The sequence below is a fragment of the Asterias amurensis genome, chromosome 4, assembly GCF_032118995.1.
Source record: "Asterias amurensis chromosome 4, ASM3211899v1".
Taxonomy (NCBI): Eukaryota; Metazoa; Echinodermata; class Asteroidea; order Forcipulatida; family Asteriidae; genus Asterias; species Asterias amurensis.
In genome coordinates, this window is record NC_092651.1 from 5,626,449 (window position 1) to 5,635,936 (window position 9,488).

Here is a 9,488-nt window from a genome sequence, read left to right on the forward strand (position 1 = left end):
GGCGCAAAGAAAAGCAATTTACAAGCTCTTGATATTAGAATAGAGTTACCATGCTGAGTCAAGCAAGTTTTCCGTTTATTACAAAATAATAGCTGATAATAGATAGCATTATGTTATATTCTACCCAACATTATTTACTGTATATTGGGAGAGTTGCGACAATTTGCGATTAGAAGCCATTTTGTTCCTAAGAAACGTATGGGCGAACACGGGGTGCCAGACTTGTCTGCGCAGCCATTGGGTTGTGCCGCACTTGGAGACATGGCGTCCACCAACCACGTGACCAAAGAAAACTGGTCCCTCCATGTCGCAACTCTCTCAATACACAGCTCTGGCCTCTGTATCCAAACATTTGCAAAATATCGATATTTCGAAGACGGATATCAGCAGTTAAATCAATTGTTATGTATTCACTTATCAAGTAAAGAATTTGTTATTATTTTTAAACATGGCGTGATTATAATAATAAGGCCCTTCGACGTGAAGCATAAAAGCAATAGAAGGGCACTTACTTATGATTTTATTTTAAAAGATGTAAATGATTCAAAGTAAGTTAATAGTTGGCGGATAGCAACCATATTAAGATAATTTTGATTAATTATTTTCTCTTTTCTCACAGAACTCTTTTCAGAAATGTGATACAAACTTGACGCTATGCCAATATTGGGATCTAGGATCCCTACAACCTTGTTAGTATCTGGTATCAATGTTTCGGTTTGCTGTCACCAATCTACAAGTGATTTATCATAATTATTGGTTACGGTTCTGACTAGAGCCGTTGTTTAATCATAGTACGGTATTAACATGTTACATGAGAGCTACTAAACATTAACCACTACGCATAGCTCTACATTCTACTCATAGTACGGTATTTACATGTTACATGAGAGCCGCTAATCATTAACCACTACGCATAGCTCTACATTCTTCCCATAGTACGGTATTTACATGTTACATGAGAGCTGCTAATCATTAACCACTACGCATAGCTCTACATTCTTCTCATAGTACGGTATTTACATGTTACATGAGAGCTGTTAATCATTAACCACTACGCATAGCTCTACATTCTTCTCATAGTACGGTATTTACATGTTACATGAGAGCTGCTAATCATTAACCACAACGCATAGCTCTACATTCTTCTCATAGTACGGTATTTACATGTTACATGAGAGCTACTAATCATTAACCACTACGCATAGCTCTACATTCTTCTCATAGTACGGTATTTACATGTTACATGAGAGCTGCTAATCATTAACCACTACGCATAGCTCTACATTCTTCTCATAGTACGGTATTTACATGTTACATGAGAGCTGCCCCAGTGGGCACACAACGTTATTTCAACGTTGGATATTGGTTGATTTGGCGTCGCAACGTTAAAGTACCATAAATCAACGTTATTTCAACGTCACATTTGCGACGTTGATTTTAGGTTGTTCTTTGACGTTGCATAAACGTTGAATAAAGGTTGTTTTGGGGTCGCAACAATAACAACCAAAATTCAATGTTGATCCAACATCAGTCTGCCAACGTTGTATCAATGTAATGTTTTTGACGTAAGTACAACGTTGGATAAAGGTTGTTTTTGCGTCGGGATAATAACAACCAAAATTCAATGTTGATCCAACATCAGTCTGCCAACGTTGTATCAATGTAATGTTTTTGACGTAAGTACAACGTTGGATAAAGGTTGTTTTTGCGTCGGGATAATAACAACCAAAAATCAATGTTGATCCAACATCAGTCTGCTAACGTTGTATCAACGTAATGTTTTGGTCGTAAGTACAACGTTGGATAAAGGTTGTTTTTGCATCGGGGTAATTACAACCAAAAATCAACGTTGATCCAACATCATTTTGCCAACGTTGTATCAATGTAATTTGTTTGACGTAAGTACAACGTTGGATTAAGGTTGTTTTTGCGTCGGGATAATAACAACCAAAAATCGACGTTGATCCAACATCAGTCTGCCAACGTTGTATCAATGTAATGTATTTGAAGTATGTACAACGTTGGGAAACGGTTGTTTTTGTGTCAGGATAATAACAACCAAGAACAAATGTTGATCCAACATCAGTCTGCCAACGTTGTATCAATGTAATGTTCTTGAAGTATGTAGGCCTGCAACGTTGGATAAAATCAATGTTGATGCAATTACAGTCTGCGATGTTGTATAAGCGTTATGTTTTTCACGTTTTACATCGTTGCATAAAGGTTGTTTTTGCGTCACGGTAATAACCTCAAATCAATGTTGATCCAACATCAGTCTGGTAACGAATTGTTTCAACATGAGGTTACTGACATACAGTGTTGAATAAAGGTTGTTTTTGCGTCGTGATGATAACAACCTTAAATCAACGTTGGTCCAACCCGTCATCAGTCAGGTAGTTTCATAAATTGTATAAAGGTTGTTATTGCATTGCATAATAACCAATTAAAATCAATGCTTATCCTTTCAATGGGCAGTTTAACAAATTGCCATGTTTATTTTACAATCATTGTGCCACGAACATGTCATCTTTTGTGGAAAATTTATGTCTCGGCGGGAAGGGTTCGCGCACTCACCAAAATATGTGACACAATTGTTGTGTTCTGAATAAAATTAATAGACAACTTGCTGGCAGAGAATTTTGGATAAGGCCGGCGAAAATGTGTATTATCTGATGAGGTCATGTCACAATCACTGCTTTCCTGTAAATGGATTCAAAAGCAATAGCGGAAAAGCATGATGTTGCTTTCCAATGTCTCCACTGCAGGCTTCCCGTATAAAAGAAATAATTCTCTTCAAAGTACTTTTGTTTGTTTTTAAAGCCTTCCATGACCAGACTCCATTATATATCAAGGGTTGCTTTACATTTCATACCCCATCTCGCCATAATCTTCGCTCTTCTTGAGACCCATTTTTGCTTACCATTCCTAGGACCCGTAGCAATATGGCGATCGCACATTCATTGTAACTGCATCCACAGGATGGAAGTTAAGACAAATCCACAGACCAATTTAAAAAACTTCTGAAAACACATCTCTTCCCTGTTTAAGCTTTTTCTCATTTGTTTAAACATTGTGTATGTAGCTTTTCCGCTAAGATTTTGTTGATTAATGTGCATTTAAGTTTTTGCAAGCGCTGTGATATAGTTTTCTATGGGGAGCATTTCTAAATTCCTGTTTTTCTTAATATTATTTATGTGGGACCAATGATGGCTCTATCTCGACATTTACCACATTGGACTTATGTGGGCACTCAGTGCTTAGCCAACGCCGGTTATTACAGTGCTGACACAATGTTGGCAGCATTTAAGCTATAAACTATAGCTATCCTTGAATGTTTTTATTGGGTTACATTATCGACGAGCTGCCGCGGGCAACTTATGTTGAACTATTTGGTCATACTACGACAATAAGCGGCAATTCATAAAATATAACTGTGCTAACAAAATAGTTACAGAATATTTTGCTTGTTAAACTTGTAAAACAGGTTCGATGGTTGACGTTGACGTTTTGTTTGCATAATCAAGATGCAAAAACTTCAGTGTTATACCAATCGATCACGCTATTGTTGATCCAACATTGATCCAACGTTGGTTTAACGTTGACATAATATGCAAATTGGGGGTCACGTGGCCTAGAAGTGTGTTTTTGATAATAAAACAATTTGGTTTAATTAAGTTATATGAGGGAAGTTTCTGTACTTTTGTGTGTAATTCGAATGTAAAAAAATACGAACAACAAAAGTCCAAGCAAAATTTGTAATTTAAACATTTGAGTTAATAATTAAGCAGTTTTTAGCTAAAAACGGAGTAAAACCATGACTAGAAAATTTAGGGATCCTGGTCTACATAAATACAAGACATACAGTGTGTATAGATGTATAGGCCTTGATAGGTTGTAGTCATGTATTGAGTTAGTGTAAATATAAAAGTACATGTAAATAACAGAGTAGTGTTAACTAACACCAATGATCATTACCTGAAATAAATAAATAATTAATTAATTAATTAACTAGGTAATTACAGAGCCATTGTTCCTATTGTGATTGCAACGTTGTAGACGTAGACGTCGGCATTTCAACGTTAAAACGATTTGCAAATCCAACCATTATTCTACGTTGTTTCAACATAGAAACTTAACGTTGAAACAACGTATAAATGCCGACATTGAAACAACGTTAATGTTCCCACGTTGTTTCTTCGTCGGCATTTCAACGTTAAAACGATTTGCAAATCCAACTATTATTCAACGTTACTTCAACGTCGGGGTATGACGTTGTTTCAACGTTATTTCAACGTATTTTGCCCACTGGGGCTAATCATTAACCACTACGTATAGCTCTACATTCTTCTCATAGTACGGTATTTACACGTTACATGAGAGCTGTTAATCATTAACCACTACGCATAGCTCTACATTCTTCTCATAGTACGGTATTTACATGTTACATGAGAGCTGCTAATCATTAACCACTACGCATAGCTCTACATTCTCCTCATAGTACGGTATTTACATGTTACATGAGAGCTGCTAACCATTAACCACTACGCATAGCTCTACATTCTTCTCATAGTACGGTATTTACATGTTACATGAGAGCTGCTAACCATTAACCACTACGCATAGCTCTACATTCTTCTCATAGTACGGTATTTACATGTTACATGAGAGCTGCTAATCATTAACCACTACGCATAGCTCTACATTCTTCTCATAGTACGGTATTTACATGTTACATGAGAGCTGCTAACCATTAACCACTACGCATAGCTCTACATTCTTCTCATAGTACGGTATTTACATGTTACATGAGAGCTGCTAATCATTAACCACTACGCATAGCTCTACATTCTTCTCATAGTACGGTATTTACATGTTACATGAGAGCTGTTAATCATCAACCACTACGCATAGCTCTACATTCTTCTCATAGTACGGTATTTACACGTTACATGAGAGCTGCTAATCATTAACCACTACGCATAGCTCTACATTCTTCTCTTAGTACGGTATTTACACGTTACATGAGAGCTGCTAATCATTAACCACTACGCATAGCTCTACATTCTTCTCATAGTACGGTATTTACATGTTACATGAGAGCTGCTAATCATTAACCACTACGCATAGCTCTACATTCTTCTCATAGTACGGTATTTACATGTTACATGAGAGCTGCTAATCATTAACCACTACGCATAGCTCTACATTCTTCTCATAGTACGGTATTTACATGTTACATGAGAGCTGCTAATCATTAACCACTACGCATAGCTCTACATTCTACTCATAGTACGGTATTTACATGTTACATGAGAGCTGCTAATCATTAACCACTACGCATAGCTCTACATTCTTCTCTTAGTACGGTATTTACATGTTACATGAGAGCTGCTAATCATTAACCACTACGCATAGCTCTACATTCTTCTCATAGTACGGTATTTACATGTTACATGAGAGCTGCTAACCATTAACCACTACGCATAGCTCTACATTCTTCTCATAGTACGGTATTTACATGTTACATGAGAGCTGCTAACCATTAACCACTACCCATAGCCCTACCTTTATTTGTAATCTAGGTGGCTGCTCATAAAATACAAAAACATGGAGTCTTAAAACCACGTTTGCCTAGCTGGATAACTGAACAAGGAGCTTGGAGTTTCCTCTGACCGGTCTCTGGCTGTGATGTACCTCATAATAATTGTCAGTTTTATAATAATAGATCAATTGCGCTACCAATGTAAACATGTGATCACGTGACCTAAGATGGGTATATACAAAATAATACACAGCTGCACAGTAAAGTCATGGGAAGACTCGTACTGATAATCGGCTGTATTTTCGATATAACAGTTTTAACTCAAAACGAAGCCCTTTTAGGGTTAATATTGTGACATTTATTTAAATAAATGCTGTTTGATACATCCAGTTTTCTTTTACAAAAGAGGTTTCTTTTGAGAGTATGGTTAGACTACGTACCGAGGTTTGAGGGAGCTCACGCGCCGTGGATTTTGCGTTGTGCACGGCGTGAAGTCGGGCTGTGCCAAGAGAGACCGCGAAGTTGTCCGACTCTAGCTGACAGCTCCCCCTTCTTATCAAATAATTTGAAGGTGAAAATATAGGAATTTGCAGCTTCTTCAAGAGTTTTTGTCTTTTAAATATTGGCAGCAAAATCATTACAATGAGGACAATGTTTAACTACACTTTCCGTGCACAAACACATGACATCGTGTGAACATTCTCGTAGAATTTCCTATATTGGTGGGCTGTGTAACTAATTATAACTGGCATTGTTCAGCCACCGGTAAATATTCTTCAGTGATTTAGAGAATAAAAGCCTTAATTGAACGAACAATTGCAACAATATTCATGTCTGTTTAACGCGAGTTGATATGCAGTACACTGTGTTTGTTGATCTGTAATACCTATCTCAGGTCACGTGACGTCTGTAGTGCAATCGGTCTATTGTTATGATTTTACATCATACCACCTTTTAGTTTGGTAAACCAGCCCAGCGGAATTTAAATCATAAGTGACTCAATGTAAAGCGAAAGTCAAACAAATTTGTATGAAGTTAATGGTGCGGTTAGAATAATAGTTGACTGTGGATTTGCTGGAATGACAGATTAATCATATTCTTGATGAGAGTGCCTTGGTTTTAGGTTAGTCGTTATTTATTATTGGATGTTGATAATTTCCAATTGTCATCCACGATTTTGTATCGTTTTCGACCATGACGTCATCGACACTCACAGGTGACGCAAGACCTTGACCGAGTGCATATCAGCCACGATGAGGTCACCGGTAGGAGTAAACGTCATGCCTAGAGGATAGAACAAGCCACGAGCTACACAGCCGATGTGCTCACCTGATGCATCGTAATGATGTATCTCATTGGTTCCAAAGCCACCGCAATATACAGACACATAGATGTCTCCAGCATCGTCGCAGCACACACCATTAGGATAGACAAGATTGCCGTCAATGAAGGTGCTGATATTGAACACCTCGTTTCCCATGAAGTCCACACAAAATAGTTTCATCTCGTCGTAGTTTGTGAAGATCAGACGCTCCTTGCTGCTTACAGATAGACAGCAGTCGCTACTAATATCGTCATGATGTATTGTGAAAATGATGGATCCATCCATATTATGGAGAGATATTACCTTTCTCTTACAGTCAACCACTGCAATACGATCTTTATTGTCCACAGCAATACCACGAAGTAGACTCTCTGACTGCCCCTCGACTTGATTCTGTGAGGGTCTGAACTGACGAATGTATCTCAGTTCTCTATCATAAACCTTTACATCCTGTCCGTCAGTAACCAGAAGCAGGTCATCAGAGGTCACGGCGACATTAAAAGGTTGTTTTAGTTTACCGTCCTCTGTTCCACGTTAACCACCTGTAGATTTGTAACTACCCTTTGATGTAAATGTGGATAATAGCCACCTCTTTGAATCAGTAACGACAATGTCACCAATGCTAAAACAAGCAACGTCCCTTGCATCCTTGAACTCCCCATCACCTTCCCCACATTTACCAAACTCTGTCTTCACCTCCCACTTCTCTTCCTCTACTATTTCCCCGAGATCTGCATCAGTGACGATATCATGACCTTTGAACCGGATGAATGACTTGCTATGTCGCACTGTTTGAAACTGAAGCTCTTTGTGGAAGTCTAAGTTGTGCATAACTTTTGGCTTGAGGTCCAGCAGCTCAAAGTTATCAGCATGTTGCATCAAGTCATTGACTGAAGCTACGATCTGCTCTGCACGGCTCATCTTATCGTGATTGCTGCTCTGTATGCTTTCAAATCCCTCACCTCTTTCTTGACCGATTTGAGTGACTCTTTCTTGAAGGAGGCGAGATGCATTTCTTATCTTAGTGATTTCCTCTTCCTCCTTAGCCACAATATCTCGAAGAACCTGGTCGACCATGAGCTGTAATCTTTGCTGTTAGTGTTTGATAGAGTCATCCACTTTTTGGAATTGCTTGCGACACTCGTCAAACTTCTGCAAGACTTCATCAACAGCTCGACGATAAGATCGAATGGTATCATTGATTTCAGAGAGATTGTGGTTGGACGCTCGGTGATCGAACACCACACATTTGAGACACACAAGTAATTCACACGTGTCGCAATAGAAACACAGTTCCTGGTCAGTGTGTGTCCGACACGTTTGTGTTTCAGTTTTGTCCTTGTCTTTGGGTCGCACATTTGACGACGAACCGACAGCATTAACGATTTGATGATGTCTGTTACTTTTTAATTTTGCGTGGATTGTCAGACATGTCTTGCAAAAATTTACCTCACAGTCAACACACCGTGAGACGGCTTCAAGACCTTCGTCGCATCCTTCGCATGTGGAGACAGGAGGGTTAATGTCCTCCTTCGAACCTCCCAGATTAATGAAGTCATCAATAAGCGAGCTCAAGAAAGAGCAGCTAAGAAGATCCGACAATCCTTCATCTGGGATTGACGTTTCCTCTTTACACATTGGGCAAATAATAAGATCCGTCTTCGGATCCTGTTTGTCTATAAGTTCCTGAAGACATTTTAAGCAGAAGCTGTGAAGACAGTCCAGGATTTTCGGATCGGTGAACCGACTAAGGCAGATTGGGCATTCGATGTGTACATGTCTAATCTTGCAAGTGGTCTCAATGTGTAAAGCAGCTTCGGCCATCTTGATGAGAATGGGCTCCTGCTACCTGATGAAATAAAACAAGGACGTGTTCGTTTTACAATCGGGGAGTGAACAATGATGGAGACTTTTATACGCTTGGTGGCAGCACATTTACTAGGTAAGTTCGTAAAAATATACTGGTCTCCTAGGATAAAGACAGACATTGGTCGTATAAATCTATTGATTGCATTATATGTCATGATAGTATGGTGGCCTGAAGGGAAATTGCACATCGCAAATATCTTTGCAAATATTTGCGATGTCGCAAATATCTTTGCAAATATCTTTGCAAATATTTGCGATGTCGCAAATATCTTTGCAAATATCTTTTGTCGCAAATATCTTTGCAAATATTTGCGATGACGCAAATATCTTTGCAGATATTTGCGATGTCGCAAATATCTTTGCAAATATTTGCGATGTCGCAAATATCTTTGGAGATACTTGCGATGTCGCAAATATCTTTGCAAATATCTTTCAAATATTTGTGATGTCGCAAATATTATTGCATACTTGATCGCATACTTCGGCGCATAGTTTGCATATTTGTGTCCGATATGTTTTCAAGAGCCTAGAAGGTTGTTTGGGTTCCAGCCTTCATTCCATTACTATGTACACAGCGAGTTGTACTATGAGTGTTTACGAATCGAAGGCTCAAGCTTGAGGCTTCAGGCTTCGGATTTTCAGGCTCCGGCTCTGTGAGGCTCAGGCTGCACAATAAGCAAAATGGCGACGAATTTGTTTTGAACACTTCGGCTTCACAGGCTTCGGGTTCATGTGGCCCGCGTGGTGGATCAT

At 38.7% G+C, this 9,488-nt stretch overlaps 1 pseudogene; it reads right to left on the reverse strand.

The window, feature by feature from the left end:
- Positions 1-5,391: 5,391 nt before the first annotated feature.
- Positions 5,392-8,690, reverse strand: LOC139936535 (uncharacterized; annotated as a pseudogene).
- Positions 8,691-9,488: the final 798 nt, after the last annotated feature.